The 19,882-nt window shown below is 51.8% G+C and overlaps 2 long non-coding RNA genes across 2 annotated transcripts; both read right to left on the bottom strand.

Moving 5' to 3' along the window:
• Positions 1-5,751: 5,751 nt before the first annotated feature.
• On the bottom strand, positions 5,752-10,858 carry LOC142907621 (uncharacterized). Its single transcript, XR_012931131.1, has 3 exons — positions 10,497-10,858; positions 9,155-9,628; positions 5,752-7,732 (listed from the first exon to the last, which is right to left on the bottom strand). It is a non-coding gene; the product is annotated as an uncharacterized LOC142907621 (long non-coding RNA).
• A 616-nt stretch (positions 10,859-11,474) lies between these two features.
• On the bottom strand, positions 11,475-17,956 carry LOC142907620 (uncharacterized). The gene is made up of 3 exons (XR_012931130.1): positions 15,049-17,956; positions 13,941-14,574; positions 11,475-12,089 (listed from the first exon to the last, which is right to left on the bottom strand). It is a non-coding gene; the product is annotated as an uncharacterized LOC142907620 (long non-coding RNA).
• Positions 17,957-19,882: the final 1,926 nt, after the last annotated feature.

Here is a 19,882-nt window from a genome sequence, read left to right as displayed (position 1 = left end):
ACTAACTATTCTAGATTTAAAGCTTTCGTGAATGCTAGGATCCATACTCTTTGGTTCTATTGGGTAAAGTCACGTAGGTAAAAAATAAAATAACAAAAATCACGACGTTTCGGCCACAACACAAGCGGCCTTCATCAGGTGAAGGGACGAGACTGTCTGGAGGACAGCGCTGGAGTGAAAAAAGCCACGCTCAGATCACGACCTTTAAAGGTCAGATCACGACCTTTAAAGGTACGGGTTGTGGGTCGCCCTGCGGACGTCATAGGAACGGGAAAGGGGTTTTAACGGCGTCGTCGTTGTTGTCGTGCCAGGAAGAGCCTCTACGACGTCATGAACAAAGGGAGCATTGGGCGAATCTACGTGAGGCGGTTGAGGGAGTACACCAGGGCCATCCTCGACTTCCTGTTGTACGCCAAAGGGCGGGGCATCGTCCACGCGGACATCAAGCCGGTGAGCGGAGTGGGCGCGGTGGTCGCGCCCTCTCGTTGCGGCGCTCGGTTAGCTGGCGCGGAGGCAGCCTGGCCACTGTTTATCGCGGGGTCGAAGCGGTGGCTCCGTCCATCTGGAGGAAGGTGGTGGTAGTGGTGGTGGTGTCACGGTACCTCCGGTGAAGACGATCTGGGACGAGGTGGACACTCGTACCGTAGAGGCAGGCTGGCCATGGTTGATCGCAGGGTCAATGCGCTGGCTCCGTCCTTCTACTGTGACTCTGCCACCTCCTCCTTCCAGATGGAGGAGGTAGCAGGAGATGTTAACTACCTTGCCAGGTATACAGGAGGTCGTGGGTTCGATCCCGACCCTGACGCCTGCTGTATGTTTGGATTCTGCGTCTCTCTCTCCCCGTGGTGGTCACGTGGATTTTACTCCGGGTCCTCCGTTTTTTCCCTCCACGTTCAGAATCAACATCACCAAGCGTTTAGAGTTATTTGACCGCTGTTTTAATATTTCCGCGTGATTATGATGATGATATCAGCCCACTTGGTTGAGCTATCGTTTGTGATGGCCAGGTCGCTTCTGATAAAACAGCTGCACAGCAGCACAGAGTGGGGCCTTACACCTAGTAAAGTAAAACATAGCTTAGTTTTAGTTTGGGTCTCTCTATGTCTGTGTGGGTCTCTATGAGTATGGGTCTCTCTAAGTCTGTGTGAGTCTCTATGAGTATGAGTCTCTCTAAGTCTATGTGAGTCTCTATGAGTATGGGTATATTTTGGTCTTTATTGGTCTCTATGAGTATAGGGTTCTGGAGGTCTTCATGGGTCTCTATGAGTATGGATCTCTGTTGGTCTGTGTGGGTCTCGATGAGAATGGGTCTTTGTTGGTCTGTGTAGGTCTCTATGAGAATGGGTCTCTATATCTGTGTGGGTCTTTATGAGTATGGGTCTCTGTGGTTGTGTATGGGTCTCTATGGGCCTGTTGAAACATGTGTTTAGAGTGTTTGGCTGCTGCTATAAATGTCCACACAATGATGATGATGATGCTGATGATGTTATTACGTGATGGCCAGGTCGTTTCTGATAGAATAGCTACACAACAGCTCAGTGGGGCCTTACACCCTAGTAGTAACATAAAACATAGGTTTAGTAGTTTATTAAAACGACTTTGAACGAGTCTCAGGCACATAGCCCATGCCAAAAGTGGGAGAGGGGGGGGGGGCTGCCTGTGTGGGTGTAAATGCGTCACTTTGCGTGATCGACCCACTGCTGGCTGGACACTCTGGCCGTAACCTCAGAGCGTGGAATTCCTTCTCTGTCTCTCCACTTTGTCCAGGATAACATTCTGCTCACCGCGGCCGGCAAAGTCAGGGTCACCGACTTCGGGTGCAGCTCCTACCTGAAGCATAAAAGTGAGTGGCTTTGCGTGCGTGGAGTTTCTTTTTTCAGGGTTAGCTCGCGTCAACGTAAACGTTGCGTCGTCAAACCCGCCGCCATCTGACGCAGCCAGTTAGTGAGGTTCAGCGTCACGTAAACAGGACGCTCCAATTCGCCACTTGCACAGCACTAACCGGTGTGCTGGAGATGTAAATCCACTACGACGTTTACAATTCGAGCGATTACAGCTGAACATCATCATCGGGCGGGCAGCCAGAGTACGCGGTCCAACCCAAAAACTCGCCTCCGCTGTGAAATATCGGTCGCAGAAGCCGACTAGGCATTTAACCGACCGAAAAAAGAAACCTGTTCAACCCACGTCGCTGTTGACGGAGGGGCTACTTTATATTCATCGTCGTTGTTGTTGTTGTTGCTGTGCAGCCCAAAACGTGTGCGGGACGATGCCCTACATGGCCCCTGAGCTGCTGCTGGGCTACTATGTCACCTGCGCTGTGGACATGTGGGCCCTGGGCTGCACCGTGGCCGAGATGGCCACCGGCAAGGAACTCGTTGATTCACGGACCTTCACAGAACACCTGCCCTACTGCATCGAGGTACGGTCGGTGGGTGGGTACGGTGGGTATGGTGGGTGGGGACGGTGGGTATGGTGGGTGGGTGGGTGGGCAGGTCTCTATGGATATGGGTCTCTGTGGGTCTGCACAGAGACCCATACTCATAGAGACCCATGCAGACCCACAGATATCAATACTCATAGAGTTTGATTCGTCTGGCGGCCACAAACAACCGGCGAGGAATATCTAACCTGGTCCTGAACCTCTCATAGGTCGACGCAGCCTCAAACGAGTACTTGGTGTAGCGGTATGTAGTAAACATTTCCACTGGGGGAGAAAAAGGTGGCCGGGCGTGGTGCTGGGCACCCACCCCCTTGTGTGCCGTTCCGACCTTCAAAGGTGCTGCTCGCTGCTAACAGCACTTGCCCCAGCAATGAGATGAGGCTAATATAGGGAGGGGGGGATTGTTGTCTTTGTACACAGTGCCGGCCTTCATAAGTGCTGTTCGCGACTAACAGTGCTTGCCCTAGCAATGAGATGAGGCTAATAAGGAGAGGGAGGGATTGTTGTCTTTGTACACAGTGCTGGCCTTCATAGGTGCTGCGCGCGACTAACAGCACTTGCCCCAGCAATCAGATAAGGCTTAGACGTGGACGGGGGGAGGATTGTTGTCTTTGTACAAAGTGCTGGCCTTTATAGGTGCTGCTTGCGATGAATCAGCACTTGCCCCAGCAATGAGATGAGGCTAATACGGGGAAGGGGAGATTGTTGTATTTGTACACAGTGCTGGCCTTCATAGGTGCTGCTCGCTACTAACAGCGCTTGCCCTAGCAATGAGATTAGTCTAATAAGGAGAGGGAGGGATTGTTGTCTTTGTACAGAGTGCCGGCCTCGACAGGCGCTGCCTCCACCACTACTCACTGCTGACAGACGGCACTTGCCCCAATGGGCAAGCTGAGGCTACACCGGCTGTAACCCCCCCCTCCTCCTTTTGTCTTTGTCCGAAACCGTGCGCAGATCCTGGGCATGCCCCCGAAAAAGATGGTGGACGAAGCACCTAACAAGACAACTTACTTTGGTGAGTCAAAGGCTCGGGCAGGCTGGCGCCAGCGACGTGACCCATTCCCTTTTGTTAGATGGGGGGGTGGCAGTGAGGCTCTTATAGGGTTCTATTGTAGGGGGGGGGGGGCTCTGATTATCCCGGAGGTGGGGGGTGGGGTGGGGGTTGGGGATCTTTGTAACAGTCGTTAGGAAGCATAGGTGGGTGGGTGAGTGAGCGGGTGGGTAGGTGGGTGGGTCGGTGAGTGGGTGGGTTAGTGAGTGGGAGAGTGGGTATGTAGGTGGGTGAGTGGATATGTAGGTAGGTAGGTGGGCGACTGGATAGGTAGGTGGGTAAGTGCATAGGTGGGTGGGTGAGTTGGTCGGTGTGAGGGTAGGTGGGTAAGTGGGCAGGTGTGTGAGTTGGTGGGTATGTCGGTCTATAGGTAGGTGGGTAGGTAAGTGGATGAGCGGGTATGTGGGCGACGTGGTGGTTGGTGACTCTGCGTGCGTCTCTCTGTCGCTGCAGACCCTGAGGGCCTCCCCTACAACCTGTCCAAGCAGGGGCCACCGGGAAGCCTCCCTCTGCACCGCGCGCTGCAGGGCCACCACCCTCAGCTGGTGGACTTCGTCAGCCGTTGCCTGCAGTACGAACCACACTCACCCCTCGCTCACCCCCACTCATCCCCACACCACTCACCCCCACTCACTCACCCCCACTCACCACCCCATACCTGTCAACACCTTATCACTGCCCTACCTTACTACAGACACAAAATTATTGGTCACCCCGTGACCCTCATAAATCTCAACGTTCATCCTGCAAAATCCGATCACAAGGGACAAACAAATAGAAACGAATTATTATTGTTACCCAGAATTGAAACGGCTGCACTCCGTACGGACCTGAAAACACAATTTCCCTGCACAAGAATATCTAATAAACCGTACGGGTTGACAGCTCTGCCACCCACTCACCACCCACCACCACTCCCTCCCTCCCTCGCCATCTCTCCCCCCACGCCGCCATCTCCCCACTCTCCCCCCACCTCCCACCCTGTCAAATCATCTCACCATGCCCCTCTCACCACGTGTGTGTCTCCCTCCATCCCTCCCCTCCCTCCCCGTGCGTCTCCCAATAGATGGGATCCGAATCTCCGGATGACGCCTGAGCAGGCGCTGGCTCACAGCTGGCTCCAAACCACCACCACCACCACTCGCAACACTACCAGAAGGGCCACCCCCACCAATGCCACCATCTGGGCCACCACCACCACCATCGGGGGCACCTCCACCGCTAGTGAGGCCACCACCAGCAGCAAGGCCACCCCCACTGCCAGCGAGGCCAACCCCACCACCACCACCATTCGGGCCACCACCGTCACTCGGGCCACCACCACCAGTGAGGTCACCCCCACCGCCAGCGAGGCCACCCCCACAACCACCACCATCCGAGCCACCACCACCAGCTGGGCCGACACCACCAACTGGGCCACCATCACCATCAGCAGCAGCGGTGGCACCACTCCTGTGCAGGGATCTGCAGCTGCTGAGCAACGGTGAGCCTCTCTCTGTGTACCTCGCCTGGTACGCAGGAAGTCGTGGGTTCGATCCCGACCCTGATGAGATATTAACCACCTCGCCTGATACGCAGGAGGTCGTGGGTTCAATCCCGATCCTGATGAGACGTTAACTACCTCGCCAGGTACGCAGGACGTCGTGGGTTCGATCCCGACCCTGATGAGACGTCAACTACCTCGCCTGGTACGCAGGAGGTCGTGGGTTCGATCCCGGCCCTGATGAGATGTTAACTACCTCGCCTGGTATACAGGAGGTCGTGGGCTCGAACCCGACCCTGACGATGCCAGCTGCTGCTGTATATTTGCATTCTGCATTTCTGTCCCCGTGGTCACCGCGTGGATTCTTCTCAGGGTCCTCAGGATTTTCCCCTCCACGTTGAGAATCGGCGTCATGCACTTCGAGTATTTGACTGCCGCTATGAATGTCCACGCGATGATGATGATGTTATCTGTCCACTTGATTCGGCTATCATTCGAGATGGCCAAGTCGCTTCTGGTCTAAGTGGGTCTATGGGTTTCTGTGGGTCTATGCGTCCCTGTGATTATGGGCCTCAGGGGTCTGTATGGGTCTCTATAAGTATGGGTCTCTGGGGTCTGTATGGGCTCTATTAGTATGGGTCTCTGTGCGTCTCTGAATATGGGTCTATGAGTATGGGTCTGTATAGGTCTCTATTAGTATGGGTCTCTGTAGATCTGTATGGGTCTCTATGAGTATGGGTCTCTGTGAGTGTAATGAGTGGCTCCAACACGATAAGAACTTGAAACGTTTATTAATAAAACTTCGGTACAGTTGGCTGTCTACTCGTCTCTTGTCACTCGCACCACGGATGCATGGCCCCCCAAGCGGCTTCGCTGCCCTGCGCCACGTGGCGCTCGCCCCACTCTCTAGCACGCCGCTGGCTGACGGCGCTGGCTAGGGAGCGGCTGATTGGCTGAAGGTTGAGCCGCCACGTGGCCGATAAAGATGGCGGAGCAGCGGCAGCGACAGGAAGCTCCTCTTGATTCTTCACACACCGACCCCGCACCTTGCTCCGGCCCCCACTTATATTCGCTCCCTGGCGACTAAACCCCGCCTCTGGCCACGTCCCTCATGGAACCTTTGGGAGCGTTCCAGAGGCTTCCCGGGTGGCTCCGCCCCATTACCTTTGGCCTCGATGTAATTTTTCCCCGAGATAACCCATAACTGCATATCACACCACACCCCACGTAATAAAGGAGATGGTGCTCTCATTGCATGAGTATGGGTCTCTGTAGGTCTATGGGTCTGTATGAGCATTGGCCTGTATGGGTCTCTATGAGTATGGGTCTCTGTGGGTATGTATGGGTCTCTATAAGGATGGGTCTCTATGAGTATGGGTCTGTATGGGTCGCTATGAGTATGGGTCTCTGTAGGTCTATGGGTCTCTGTGGCTATGTATGGGTCTCTATGAGGATGGGTCTCTGTAGGTCTATGGGTCTCTGAGGATGGGTCTGTATGAGTATGGGTCTGTATGGGTCGCTATGAGTATGGGTCTCTGTAGGTCTATGGGTCTCTGTGGGTATGTATGGGTCTCTATGAGGATGGGTCTCTGTAGGTCTATGGGTCTCTATGAGTATGGGTCTCTGAGTATGGGTCTGTATGGGTCGCTATGAGTATGGGTCTCTGTAGGTCTATGGGTCTCTGTGGGTATGATGACGACGACGATGACGATGATGATGTTGATGATGAAGACGATGTTCATGACGACGATGATGATGATGACGATGATGATGACGACGACGACGACGACGACGATGATGATGACGATGATGCGCTGCTGTGGTGTTGCTGCCTCTCTCCACAGAGCGGAGCCGGAGGAGAAGCTCCCATCACCATCGTCACCGCTCACCCAGACTTTTGGAGAGAGGACAGAGGTGGTGGAGACGCAGGAGGAGGATGACGACGAGGATAAAGAGGAGGATGAAGAGAAGGATGAAGAGGAGAAGGATGAAGAGGAGAAGGAGAATGAAGAGGAGAAGGAGAATGAAGAGGAGAAAGAGAAGGAAGAGGAGGAGGAGAGGGAGCGAGGGGTCCTGGCGCGTGTGGGCAAGGCGCTCCGCTCGCTCTTCGGCCGCCTGCTCCTCTGTGGTGGATGGCCCACAGCAGAGTAGCGGAGTGGTGGTGGTGGAATCGGTGCAACCACCACCACGAGCAGCAGCAGCAGCAGCAGCACCACCACCACACTCACTCACCACCCACACTCACCACACAATGGACTACAGCCAGCCTAGCCACGTGCGCGTGTGAAGAGTTAGGATAGAGATACAAAATAAGTTATAATGTAATAATGTGTACATATATATCTAGACCATTGTTTATCGATTGTTGTTGTTAATAAATAAGCGGACTCAACAGAACGTTGCAGTTGTGTTTGTTGTGGCGAGTTGCTGCTGCCTGGGGTCTCAGGTGACTTGCCTGGTATATAGGTCGTGGGTTCAATTCCGAACCTGATGAGATGTTAACTACCTCGCCTGATACGCAGGAGGTCGTGGGATCCATTCCGACCCTGATGAGATGTTAACTACCTCGCCTGGTATACAGGAGGTCGTGGGTTCGATCCTGACCCTGACGATCCCTGCTGCTGTATATTTGGAGTCTATGTCTCTCTCTCATCATCACAGTGGCTGGGAGATGTTAACTACCTCGCCTGGTATACAGGAGGTCGTGGGTTCCATCCCGACCCTGACGATGCCTGCTGATGCGGATGGTGGGTTCCTGGTGGGGGGATGTGGGAGACATACAGAGAACCACAAAGATGCATAGAGACCCATATAAATACACAGAGAATCGTAAAGACAGACCCATAGAAATACATAGAGACCCATAGAGACACACAGATCCATACATATACATAGAGACCCACAGAGACCCACAGAGACCCACAGACACCCAGAGAGACACACACAGAGACCCACAAAGATACATAGAGACCCAACGAAATACATTTTACCAGGTAAGGAGCTATGTAGCGCTGGCTATTACAAATGATAGCAGCTCAACCAAGTGGCTGAAAACATCATCATCATCATCATCGTGTGGAAATGTATAGACACCCACAGAGACTCAGACTCACCATACAGAGACCCACACACTCACCACAGAGACGCACAGACTCAACACAGAGACCCACAGACTCACCTCACACAGACACACACAGACACCCACAGACTCACCACACACAGACACACACAGAGACCCACAGACTCACCTTACACAGAAACCCACAGACTCACCACACACAGACACCCACAAATTCACCTCACACAGACACAAACAGAGACCCACAGACTCACCTCACACAGACACCCACAAACTCACCTCACAGAGACCCACAGACTCACACAGAGAACCACAGACTCACCACACACAGAGACCCACAAACTCACCTCACACAGACACCCACAGACTCACCTCACAAAGACACACAGACTCACCACGCACAGACACCCACAGAGACCCACAGACTCACCACCTACAGACACACACAGAGACCCACAGACTCGCCACACACAGACCCAAAGACTCATCTCACATAGACACACACAGACACCCACAGACTCACCACACACAGACACACACAGAGACCCACAGACTCACCTCACACAGAGACCCACAGACTCACCACACACAGACACCCACAAATTCACCTCACACAGACACAGAGACCCACAGACTCACCTCACACAGACACACACAAACTCACCTCACAGAGACCCACAGACTCACCACACACAGAGACCCACAAACTCACCTCACACAGACACCCACAAACTCACCTCACAAAGACACACACAGACTCACCACGCAGACACCCACAGAGACCCACAGACTCACCACCTACAGACACACACAGAGACCCACAGACTCGCCACACACAGACCCACAGACTCACCACACACAGAGACCCACAAACTCACCTTACACAGTCACCCACAAACTCACCCCACACAGAAACCCACAGACTCACCTCACACAGACACACACAGACTCACCACACACAGAGACCCACAGACTCACCTCACACAGACACACACAGACTCACCTCACACAGAGACCCACAGACTCACCTCACACAGACACACACAGAGACCCACAGACTCACCTCACACAGAAACCCACAGAGACCCACAGACTCACCTCACACAGAGCCCTGTGTCGGCATCTTCAGGCTGAGCCGACCTCGAGGAGGCCCAGACAGGGTTCAGATTTTTCCCGCCATCGCCGCCATTCGCCCCGACCGGAAGCGGAAGTAGAAGCTAGGGGTGGAGGTGGGGGGCGCCCAAAGAGGCGGGGCGGGAGGCGGCTTCCGGGGGCGTGGTCTCGCACTGGCACGTCACTCGGAGGGGCGTGGCTGCAGGGTACGTGGTAACGTCCCTCGCACTGTGACAGCACCGGTGACGTCACAATCACCACGTGCTTCCTCAGAGTATGAGACGGGCTTGAAAGAGACGGCAGCTTCTTAAACTTCAGCTGCTTCAGCTTCATCATCGTCGCCTTTCAAAAAACTTCTGCTGAAGCTATCCGAGCGAAACTATTGACGAGGTGAGTTTTGTGGGTGCGTGGTGAGTGTGTGGGTCCGTGTTGTGCGTTCGTGGTGCGGATGGTGGGTTCCTGGTGGGGGGATGTGGGAGACACACAGAGAACCACAAAGATGCATAGAGACCCATATAAATACACAGAGAATCGTAAAGACAAAGACCCATAGAAATACATAGAGACCCATAGAGACCCACAGAGACCCACAGACACCCAGAGAGACAAACACAGAGACCCACAAAGATACATAGAGACCCAACGATATACATTTTACCAGGTAAGGAGCTATGTAGCGCTGGCTATGACAAACGATAGCAGCTCAAGCAATTGGCTGATAACATTATCATCATCATCGTGTGGAAATGTATAGACACCCAGAGCCTCAGACTCACCATACAGAGACCCACACACTCACCACACAGAGTCCCACAGACTCAACACACAGACCCACACACTCACCACAGAGACCCACAGACTCACCACACACAGATACCCACAAACTCACCTCACACAGACACAGAGACCCACAGACTCACCTCACGCAGAGACCCACAGACTCATCACACACAGACACCCACAAACTCACCACACACAGACACACACAGAGACCCACAGACTCACCACACACAGACCCACAGACTCACCTCACACAGACACCCACAGAGACCCACAGACTCACCACACACAGACACAAAGAGACCCACAGACTCGACACACACAGACCCACAGACTCACCACACACAGAGACCCAGAAACTCACCTCACACAGACACCCACAGACCCACCTCACACAGACACCCACAGACTCACCTCACACAGACATACACAGACTCACTTCACACAGAGACCCACAGACTCAGCTCACACAGACACCCGCAGACTGACCTCACACAGAGACCCACAGGCTCACCTCACACAGACACACAGAGACCCACAGACTCACCTCACACAGAGCCGACCTCGAGGAGGCCCAGACAGGGTTCAGATTTTCCCGCCATCGCCGCCATTCGCCCGGACCGGAAGCGGAAGTAGAAGCTGGGGGTGGAGGTGGGGGTCGCCGAAAGAGGAGGGGCGGGAGGCGGCTTCCGGGGGCGTGGCCTCGCACTCTCACGTCATTCGGAGGGGCGTGGCTGAAGGGGGCGTGGCAACGTCCCTCGCACTGTGACAGCACCGGTGACGTCGCAATCACCACGTGCTTCCTCAGAGTACGAGACGGGCATGAAGGAGACGGCAGCTTCTTAAACTTCAGCTGCTTCAGCTTCATCATCGTCACCTTTCGAACAACTTCTGCTGAAGCTATCCGAGCGAAACTATTGATGAGGTGAGTTTTGTGGCTTCCTGGTGAGTGTGTGGGTCCATGTTGTGGGTTCGTGGTAAGTGTGTGGGTCCTTGTTGTGGGATTGTGGAGAGTGTGTCGGTCCGTGGTAAGGATGTGGGTGCGTGGTGAGTGTGTGGGTCCGTGTTGTGGGTTCGTGGTGAGTGTGTGGGTCCATGGTGAGGATGTGGGTGCGTGGTGAGTGTGTGGGTCCGTGTTGTGAGTTCGTGGTGCGGATGGTGGGTTCCTGGTGGGGGGATGTGGGAGACACACAGAGAACCACAAAGATGCATAGAGACCCATATAAATACACAGAGAATCGTAAAGACAAAGACCCATAGAAATACATAGAGACCCATAGAGACACACAGATCCATAGATATGCATATAGACCCATAGAGACCCATAGAGACCCACAGAGACCCACAGAGACCCACAGACACCCAGAGAGACACACACAGAGACCCACAAAGATACAGAAACCCAAATACTAAACTGAACGATATACATTTTACCAGGTAAGGAGCTATGTAGCGCTGGCTATTACAAACGATAGAAGCTCAACCAAGTGGCTGATAACATCATCATCATCATCATCGTGTGGAAATGTATGGACACCCACAGAGACTCAGACTCACCATACAGAGACCCACACACTCACCACACAGAGACCCACAGACTCAACACACAGACCCACACACTCACCACAGAGACCCACAGACTCACACAGACACCCACAGACTCACCTCACAAAAAGCCCCGTGTCGGCATCTTCAGGCTGAGCCGACCTCGAGGAGGCCCAGAGAGGGTTCAGATTTTTCATGCCATCACCGCCATTCGCCCCGACCGGAAGCGGAAGTAGAAGCTGGGGGTGGAGGTGGGGGGCGCCCAAAGAGGCGGGGCGTGAGGCGGCTTCTGGGGGCGTGATCTCGCACTGGCACTTCACTCGGAGTGGCGTGGCTGCAGGGTACGTGGTAACGTCCCTCGCACTGTGACAGCACCGGTGATGTCGCAATCACCACGTGCTTCCTCAGCGTACGAGACGGGCGTGAAGGAGACAGCAGCTTCTTAAACTTCAGCTGCTTTAGCTTCATCATCGTCGCCTTTCGAACAACTTCTGCTTTAAGCTATCCGAGCGAAACTATTGACGAGGTGAGTTTTGTGGGTTCCTGGTGAGTGTGTGGGTCCGTGTTGTGGGTTCGTGGTGCGGATGGTGGGTTCCTGGTGGGGGATGTGGGAGACACACAGAGAACCACAAAGATGCATAGAGACCCATATAAATACACAGAGAATCGTAAAGACAAAGACCCATAGAAATACATACAGACCCATAGAGACACACAGATCCATAGATATACATAGAGACCCATAGAGACCCAGAGAGACCCACAGAGACCCACAGACACCCAGAGAGACACACACAGAGACCCACAGACTCACCACAACAGAATCACCACACACAGAGACCCACAGACTCACCTCACACAGATACACACAGACTCACCACACACAGACTCACACAGAGACCCACAGACTCACCTCACACAGAGACCCACAGACTCACCACACATAGACCCACAGACTCACCTCACAAAGACACACACAGACTCACCATGCACAGACACCCACAGAGACCCACAGACTCAACACCAACAGACACACACAGAGACCCATAAACTCACCTTACACAGACACCCACAAACTCACCTCACACAGACACACACAGACTCACAACACACAGAGACCAACAGACTCACCTCACACAGATACACACAGACACCCACAGACTCACCACACACAGACTCACACAGAGACCCACAGACTCACCTCACACAGAGACCCACAGACTCACCACACATAGACACCCACAAACTCACCTCACACAGACACAAACAGAGACCCACAGACTCACCTCACACAGACACCCACAAACTCACCTGAAACAGAGACCCACAGACTCACCACACACAGACACACACAGAGAACCACAGACTCACCACACACAAAGACCCACAAACTCACCACACACAGACCCACAGACTCACCTCACAAAGACACACACAGACTCACCATGCACCGACACCCACAGAGACCCACAGACTCACCACCAACAGACACACACAGAGACCCATAAACTCACCTTACACAGACACCCACAAACTCACCTCACACAGACACACACAGACTCACAACACACAGAGACCCACAGACTCATCTCACACAGACACCCACAGACTCACCTCACACAGACACACACAGAGACCCACAGACTAACCACACACAGAGACCCACAAATTCACCTCGCACAGATACACACAGACACCCAGACTCACCACACACAGACTCACACAGAGACCCATAGACTCACCTCACACAGAGACCCACAGACTCACCACACATAGACACCCACAAACTCACCTCACACAGACACAAACAGAGACCCACAGACTCACCTCACACAGACACCCACAAACTCACCTCAAACAGAGACCCACAAACTCACCACACACAGACACACACAGAGACCCACAAACTCACCACACACAGACCCACAGACTCACCTCACAAAGACACACAGAGACTCACCATGCACAGACACCCACAGAGACCCACAGACTCACCAACAACAGACACACACAGAGACCCACAGACTCGCCACACACAGACCCACAGACTCACCAACAACAGACACACACAGAGACCCATAGACTAACCACACACAGAGACCCACAAACTCACCTCACACAGACATCCACAGACTCACCTAACACAGACACCCACAGACTCACCTCACACAGACACACACAGACTCACCACACACAGAGACCCACAGACTCACCTCACATAGACACACACAGAGACCCACAGACTCACCTCACACAGACACACAGACTCACCTCACACAGAGACCCACAGACTCACCTCACACAGACACACACAGAGACCCACAGACTCACCTCACACAGACAGACACAGAGACCCACAGACTCACCACACACAGACACACACAGAGACACACAGACTCACCTCACACAGAGACCCACTGACTCACACAGACACCCACAGACTCACCTCACACAAAGCCCCGTGTCGACATCTTCAGGCTGAGCCAACCTCGAGGAGGCCCAGACAGGGTTCCCGCCATCGCCGCCATTCGCCCCGACCGGAAGCGGAAGTAGATGGGGGTGGAGGTGGGTGGCACCCAAAGAGGCGGGGCGGGAGGCGGCTTCCGGAGGCGTGGCCTCGCACTCTCACGTCACTCGGAGGGGCGTGGCTGAAGGGGGCGTGGTAACATCCCTCGCACTGTGACAGCACCGGTGACATCGCAATCACCACGTGCTTCCTCAGAGTACGAGACAGGCATGAAGGAGACGGCAGCTTCTTAAACTTCAGCTGCTTCAGCTTCATCATCGTCGCCTTTCGAATAACTTCTGCTGAAGCTATCCGAGCAAAACTATTGACGAGGTGAGTTTTGTGGGTTCCTGGTGAGTGTGTGGGTCCGTGTTGTGGGTTCGTGGTAAGTGTGTGGGTCCTTGTTGTGGGATTGTGGAGAGTGTGTGGGTCCGTGGTGAGGATGTGGGTGCGTGGTGAGTGTGTGAGTCCGTGTTGTGGGTTCGTGGTGAGTGTGTGGGTCCGTGGTGAGGATGTGGGTGCGTAGTGAGTGTGTGGATCCGTGTTGTGAGTTCGTGGTGCGGATGGTGGGTTCCTGGTGGGGGGATGTGGGAGACACACAGAGAACCACAAAGATGCAGAGACCCATATAAATACACAGAGAAACGTAAAGACAAAGACCCATAGAAATACATAGAGACCCATAGAGACACACAGATCCATAGATATGCATAGAGACCCATAGAGACCCACAGAGACCCACAGACACCCAGAGAGACACACAGAGACCCACAAAGATACAGAGACCCAAATACTAAACTGAACAATATACATTTTACCAGGTAAGGAGCTACGTAGCGCTGGCTATTACAAACGAAAGAAGCTCAACCAAGTGGCTGATAACATCATCATCATCGTGTGGACACCCACAGAGACTCAGACTCACCATACAGAGACCCACACACTCACCACACAGAGACCCACAGATTCAACACACAGACCCACACACTCACCACAGAGACCCACAGACTCATCACACACAGACACACACAGACACCCACAGACTCACCTCACACAAAGCCACGTGTCGGCATCTTCAGGCTGAGTCGACCTCGAGGAGGCCCAGACAGGGTTCAGATTTTTCCCGCCATCGCCGTCATTTGCCCCGACCGGAAGTGGAAGTAGAAGCTGGGGGTGGAGGTGGGGTTCGCCCAAAGAGGAGGGGTGGGAGGCAGCTTCCGGGGGAGTGGCCTCGCACTGCACGTCACTAGGAGGGGCGTTGCTGAAGGGTGTTGTATATGTCCCCCTTTCCATATTAATATTAACAAGTATTTTTTCAATACATATAGATACATATTTCTATTGTTTCTTTTAATTTAATAATGAATAAAAACACCAAACCAGGCCTCAGCATGGCATGTGGAGGTCATATTTACCTTGACCCACTAACACGATTTTTACGTTCAGAGCCCTCCCAGGGTCAGAGGGAGCAGATAGAGAGCAGAGCGCAGCGGATTGCAAGGGGCTGACGTAAACACAAAGCCAGGGTCACTGGGAGGTTGCGTTAGCCTAGATCTAGTTAAGTCAAAAAAGCTAATTGGTTCTGCATTACTATTAAAGTAACTTAAAGTCGGAATTTAACGACAGGGTAGGCTAAAGTTATTGTTCTTCAAACCCACTTCAATTTAACCCTGCCACAAGCTACGTCAATGTAACCATCACCCGTCTGTTAATATGAAATGTATTTACATATTTTAATCATTTCTATACGACTTGACCCGAAGCCTAACAATCAGGTTTTCCTAAGTCAACATGAATGCTCTAATCCACCCATACACAAATAATAAGCCGGGTTAAAGTAAGAGTAGAGAGGAAAAGAAATGCAAGCGCACAGCAAAACTGCAACGTAAGCAAAGGGCGATGTTAAACCCAGGGTCGGAGAGAAAGGAAGATCCCGGTCGTCTTTGTATCCCCGCAGCGCGGGGTAGGAGTGTGTATACGCTCGGGGAAACACGAGTCAAACACCACAACGGGAAGCTGACCCAGACCTTGGATTAATACAGAATCATAACTGTGGAACTCTGATGAAATGAAATGTTAACTTAAAACTTTTTAACCATTTCTTTGTGCGTCGGTGAAAGTCGGAGGGAATATCGCCCCTCCCTCCAGGTTGTGCACTCAGACAGAGAGGCGCCTTCGAGACAATTTATAACATTTGATTGTTTTACTTGTGGGTTTTATGATAGGAGTATGACAACGGAATATACCGTGGGTGATCCACACAAGGACACACACTGACATACGTACGGACACACACACGGACGCAGATACATACGGACAAATCCTGACACAGCAAAAATCCAAAGAAACCCCGCCTTGTGGGCAGAATCCGAGTGAAGGGATTTTTGGGCATAAAAAGAGGATCCTGAGCATTGAAACCTCAGTTCGACCGGGGGGGGGGAGGGTCGGCTCACCAGAGTTCGACTTGGGAGACAGTTCGACTCGGAGGAGGTCGGAACTCGGGGAGTTCGACTCGGAGGAGTTCAACTCGGGGAGTTCGACCAGGGGGGTCGGAACTCGGGGCAGTTCGACACGCGAGAGAGTTCGACCAGTGGGTCGGCTCAGGAGCAGTTCAAATCGGGAACCAGAGCAACAGGTCGCCAGCCGGCGAGCTGCAGAGCAAGGGGCGGCGAGCAGAGGCCAAAGTGGCCCCGTCGCTACCCACTGACGTTGGCAAGACTCGCAAGGTCGTGAGGCGCCACCGAGTGTGATTTTAAAAGAGCTGAAAGAAAGAGTATTGCTGAAAGTTTATTCTACATTGAGTCCAGCTGCACAGCGACCAATGCACCAAGCAAGAGCTTCTGCAAACCAGAGCAAGAGCACGTGCGACTTGAGTCATCCAGCAGTGGAGAAAAACCTGCTTTCAGCAAACCAGCAACGAGCACGTTCGAGTTCTCCACCCAGAGAGAGGGAGCGTGCCGATGCAGCTCATCCAGCAGCGGAGAGAAACTGCTGTCAGCGAACCAGCACGAGCGTGATCGCGCAGCTCATCCAGCAGTGGAGAGAGGTGGCCACTGAGCAGCCCTGAGAGCGATCAAGCAACTCTCCCCCGTGGACAGAGGCTGGCTGCTGTGTGGAGGAGGGAACGCCGATACGTATGATGCACAACCCCCACTCACCCTGACCGCTCTAAAGGGAGCGAGTATCCCTTTCATACAAGGGACACGTTGACGTATGTTAACGCAAGAAGACCAACCACACTCACATTACCCTAAAAAGAGAACTCAACGATACGATGATGTGCTATGCCCCACTACACGACCAATCTGACGTTCGCTGGACCTAAAGACTCAACTCCAAACAATGACTACTCCACACAATTCATGACACACAAAAACACACTCAAGTCCGTGAACCATCTGGCCGTGTGATAACAGTCCGTCGTTTATAAGTATATTCGTAATTTTCCTCTTTAATATTTTGTTTTGGACTGTACTTCTAATCGCATAAGTTACCAACCGATCCATCAATACAAATAACCCTTGGCACCTTCGCCACGGAGCTACGCTCCCGGGGAGGAATCGTGCTAAACCGATTTTCTGATCATACAATCTTATTCACGGATTAATTAATCTCCCGTGAGATAACACGTTCCGCCGCATACCCTCACACTAAGCCATTTCGGTAATCTTATAGTCTGTCCGGTGGATCTGTTGTTACATTTATGCCTTTGGAAATAATAACTGTTTGATTGTCTTTTTATATGAATACCGTTGCATGTTAATCAATCGCCTGTGATAATGTGCTGACCATTTCAAGTATAATGATCGTTCATATTATAATGTATAAGCTTTTGTGTAGCATAGCATTGGCATGTTCTGACTCTCTCTCTCACTAACAGCAATCGCTTTATGCGGGGTCCATGTGTTATCAAAGTGAAATCGTACAGTCGTGGATGATACTGTCTTGATACCGTGTGGATACTGTGCTGAAGTTCCGAGATTGAGAGTTCACATACATATTATAGTTAAGGTTTAATTCGAAATAAATTGATTAATACAGTTGTGGTCGTGTGATTCTTTCCTGAAATTTTTGCATAAGACCTGTATCCTGCGATGAGATATGAACTCGGGAACCTAAAGTATAAACACACCAATCCACACTCATTAAACTTTAAAGCAAATGATATGAACTTGGGACCTAAAATATGAACACTCGGGGAGTGTTAAAGCGAGAATCATTGTATTATGCTGATCAATAATACGAAGTTAGACAACGAGGTCGAATTGACACTAGCGTAACTAAAAACGATTGATTGCGTTATCCTGATTGATAACCCCACCTCGTCAACGAGGCGGGGCCTGATTATCATAAAAGCTATCATTAACACAACCACACCCAGTCGTATAAATTAATACGATTACCTCGCTAATTAGCATAGTTATACGCATAATTACACGAATTAACATAATTTTGGATTAAGAAAATTTCAAATTTCATTTAATTTTCATTACTTTTCATCAATTTTCACACACCCACATATACAGCAAGGGGGCGTGGTCACGTCCCTCGGACTGTGACAGCACCGGTGACGTCGCAATCACCACGTGCTTACTCAGAGTACAAGACGGGCATGAAGGAGACGGCAGCTTCTGAAACTTCAGCTGCTTCAGCTTCATCATCGTCGCCTTTCGAACAACTTCTGCTGAAGCCATCCGAGCGAAACTATTGACGAGGTGAGTTGTGTAGGTTCCTGGTGAGTGTGTGGGTCCGTGTTGTGGACTCGTGGTGAGTGTGTGGGTCCGTGTCGTGTGGGTTCGTGGTGAGTGTGTGGGTCCGTGTTGTGTTATGGGTTCGTGGTGAGTGTATGGGTCCGTGTTGTGGGTTCGTGGTGAGTGTGTGGGTCCGTGTTGTGAATTCTAGATTTGAAGCTTTCGTGACTGCAAGGATTGAATTTGTTGTTGTTTATACTTTTACGTGACTTTACCGAATAGAACCAACGAGTATGGATCCGTGTTGTGAGTTGGTGTTGAGCGTGTGGGTCCGTGTTGTGGGTTTGTGGTGAGTGTGTGGGTCCATGTTGTGGGTTCGTGGTGAGTGTGTGGGTCCGTGACCCATAGAGATACATAGAGATAAATAGAGACCCATAGAGACACATAGAGAAGCACAGAGATACATAGTGACCCATAAAGATACATAGAGACCCACAGAGATACATAGAGACCCATCGCAATACACAGAGAACAATAGAGATACATAGTGACCCATAGAGACACACAGTGACCCATAGTAATCCAAGAGACCGATAGAGATATGTAGAGAACGATAGAGATACATAGAGACCCATAGAGATACACAGAGACTCATAGAGATACATAGAGACCCATAGAGATAGACAGAGAACGATAGAGATACGTAGAGACCCATAGTGATACATAGAGACCCATAGAGATACATAGAGACCCATTGAGACACATAGAGACCCATAGCAATACACAGAGAAGCAAAGAGATACATAGGGACCCATAGAGCCACACACCGACCCATAGTAATACAAAGAGACCGATAGAGATATGTAGAGACGGACAGAGATACATAGAGACTCATAGTGATACATAGAGACACACAGAGACCCAGAGTGATACACAGAAAACCATAGAGAAACATAGAGACCCATAGAGACACATAGAGACCCATAGAGATACATAGTGACTCATAGAGACACACAGAGACCCAGAGTGATATACAGAGAACCAGAGAAACATAGAGACCGACAGGGACACATAGAGGCCCATAGAGATACATAGTGACCCATAGAGACACACAGAGACCCATAGAGATATGTAGAGATTGATAGATATACATAGAGACACATAGAGATACACAGAGACCCATAGCAATAC

This window comes from Petromyzon marinus, chromosome 80 (assembly GCF_048934315.1).
Source record: "Petromyzon marinus isolate PM22_M1 ecotype Great Lakes invasive population chromosome 80, UKy_Petmar_22M1.pri1.0, whole genome shotgun sequence".
Classification (NCBI taxonomy): domain Eukaryota; kingdom Metazoa; phylum Chordata; class Hyperoartia; order Petromyzontiformes; family Petromyzontidae; genus Petromyzon; species Petromyzon marinus.
This window is presented reverse-complemented; position numbering and strand designations above follow the sequence as displayed.